The sequence below is a fragment of the Sinohyriopsis cumingii genome, chromosome 9, assembly GCF_028554795.1.
Source record: "Sinohyriopsis cumingii isolate HCF-2022 chromosome 9, ASM2855479v2, whole genome shotgun sequence".
Lineage (NCBI taxonomy): Eukaryota > Metazoa > Mollusca > Bivalvia > Unionida > Unionidae > Sinohyriopsis > Sinohyriopsis cumingii.
The window spans coordinates 30754397-30757207 of record NC_142969.1 but is presented as its reverse complement, the minus strand read 5'-3'; positions in this window follow the sequence as shown (position 1 = coordinate 30757207).

Sequence of the window (2811 nt, the reverse complement as noted above, 5' to 3'; positions counted from 1 at the left end):
CAATATTCTGCTTTTGAATATTCTTTGTTTTGGAAACGAGAACAAAATGTACCAAACTGACACCGTGGTAGATGTTCCTGGTTAATTTGCATTAAAAGACAAGAAGAAGTAACATTAACTAGTATGCATTTATTTTGTCACAAGCAACAGCTCTAACAAGTACAGCCAAGAAAGGTACGTATGGGAAGGAGATTGGAAACAGCCCGTCGGCACTGGGGTTCCTGGGATTATATCTCTAAACCCAAAGGCTACGAGTCACATCTACAGAGTTCTTCCTAAACTAATTGGCAAAATATGAAGTGTGGAAAATCAATATAATTTGTTTTATCTGTGCTACTTTGTCTTTTTATTTTGAGCATACATTTTATATTCTAGATATTTTATACATTATTTCAACATACATATAATCATCCAAAAAATAAAAAAATACCCCGACTATTTCTGCATTCTACTTGTTCTAGCAGTTCAAGTAGTAAAACTAGATAGCAAACGATATCATATTATATCTATCAGTCTATTTATGCACACACACACACACACACACACATTTTTATGTGGCCTTTGTTTTCAGATAGGTCTGTGTGGACGTCTATATCTACTTGTAAATGGCTCAAAGGAAGTTCATATTACTCTCCGAATCATTTTTTAAATATATAAATTGCAAAAGATTGACACATAAAAATATACAATTTTCATTGTAAGTGGACCTGAGCTCTGATTTTCGTCCTTTCGTTCACATAGTCATATGCTGAATACATACCAGGTCCACATAAACGTTCTATTCATTTCAATAGGTTGTGTCCTGAAATAATTTCAAAGTCATGTCAGGCTTTCTGATATTGAATAGATGAAACAAAATGCCTAAAGATATTGCTCCTTAAAACGGTAAACCCAATTTAAACTCTCAACTTGTAACGGATATAACATTTCAAGAGCAAATGTACTGTGGTCTATGTGGACTTGGCATACAAATGAATGTGGACTTTATGTGGACTTGGCATACAAATGTATGTGGACTTTATGTGGACTTGGCATGCAAATGAATGTGGACTTTATGTGGACTTGGTATACAAATGTATGTGGACTTTATGTGGACTTGGCATACAAATGAATGTGGACTTTATGTGGACTTGGCTTACAAATGAATGTGGACTTTATGTGGACTTGGCATACAAATGTATGTGGACTTGTATAAAGAGCATTTGGATTATATAACCATTTTGCACCAAAAAAAAAATTATTTTTAAAAACAATCTGAACCGTTAAATTGGACTAGTATATAACATATCAGATAAAACTATCTAGTGGACTATACGGAATAATATGTGTGTGTGGACTTATATACAGAGTTTATCTAAGGATGTTTATATATAATATATCATGCACAAAAATCTAGCGAACTAATGCGGACGCAGAAATTTGTGTGGACTTGTATGCAGAGTCAATTTATAGATGTATAAATACGTGTTAGTGACAAATAACTAGTGGACTATGTTGAGTCAGAAATTTTTGCAGACTTGTATGCAAAAGTCTCTTTAAGAATTTGTGCACAACATGTCACTGGCAAACCTGTAGTATTCTATGTGGATTAAAACTTAGACTTGTGTGAGAACTTGTATACAGAGTATATGGATTAAAACAGACTTGTGTGTGAACTTGTATACAGAGTATATGGATTAAAACTTAGACTTGTGTGAGAACTTGTATACGGAGTATATGGATTAAAACTTAGACTTGTGTGAGAACTTGTATACAGAGTATATGGATTAAAACTTAGACTTGTGTGAGAACTTGTATACAGAGTATATGGATTAAAACTTAGACTTGTGTGAGAACATGTATACAGAGTATATGGATTAAAACTTAGACTTGTGTGAGAACTTGTATACAGAGTATATACAAGGTTTCAGATATGCGGGATTAATGACAGTTTCTCAAACAATGCACTGAAGGTTCAACTTAACGAGCAAAATATCGTACATCATGTATTCAATCCATGCAATGCATTTATTTTTAAAACACTCCGATATTTAGAAAATGCGCCCTTCTGTTTAAATTAAAGGTAATTGTCCCATGTCCCCTCCCGTTTTCGGTTTTTGAGACCCTGTTGTAAAAGGATGAAGATATACTATCAGTTTTGCTCAGTTAATAAACGAAACAAGGTTAAATCCAAACACTTGGTGTAGATCGGCGTGTGTGTGTGTGTGTGTGTGTGAGAGAGAGAGAGAGAGAGAGAGAGAGATTTTAACATGAAAAATGCAAATTATTGATAATACAATAGTGGAGAAAGACAAAGGACACACATTATAATGGAAATAATTTCCTAAATATGTTTTGAATAGAAATGACATAAAAAATAGGGGAAAAAAATTCAGACTCATTATATGGTTTACGTCTGATGTTAAGTACAAACTAGGAGTAATAAAAGAACTGTAAAGTTAACGACCTGAAATGGCGACCAAATTAATATACAAATGTGTTGATTAATCGATCAATCAACAAATCAGCACGTGCATAAATGATGCTCAAATTAGTAAAATATGAAGTTTGAATAAACAAATAAATGCATATATACATAAATAAATAAACAAATAAATAAAAATATACAGATGAACAAAGAAACCCAAGAGAGACGAAAAGAATAAATAACTGAAGAAATTAATGAAAGTAAGAACGAAAAAATAAATAAATAGATTGAATAAGTCACAAAAAAATGTTTTGTTTACATCCCTTGTGAAAATAGCTCCGCCCACAATCAAGCGCCTACACAAAATCTCACTCTCTCTGTTAACTGATAGCGTCTGAAACCAC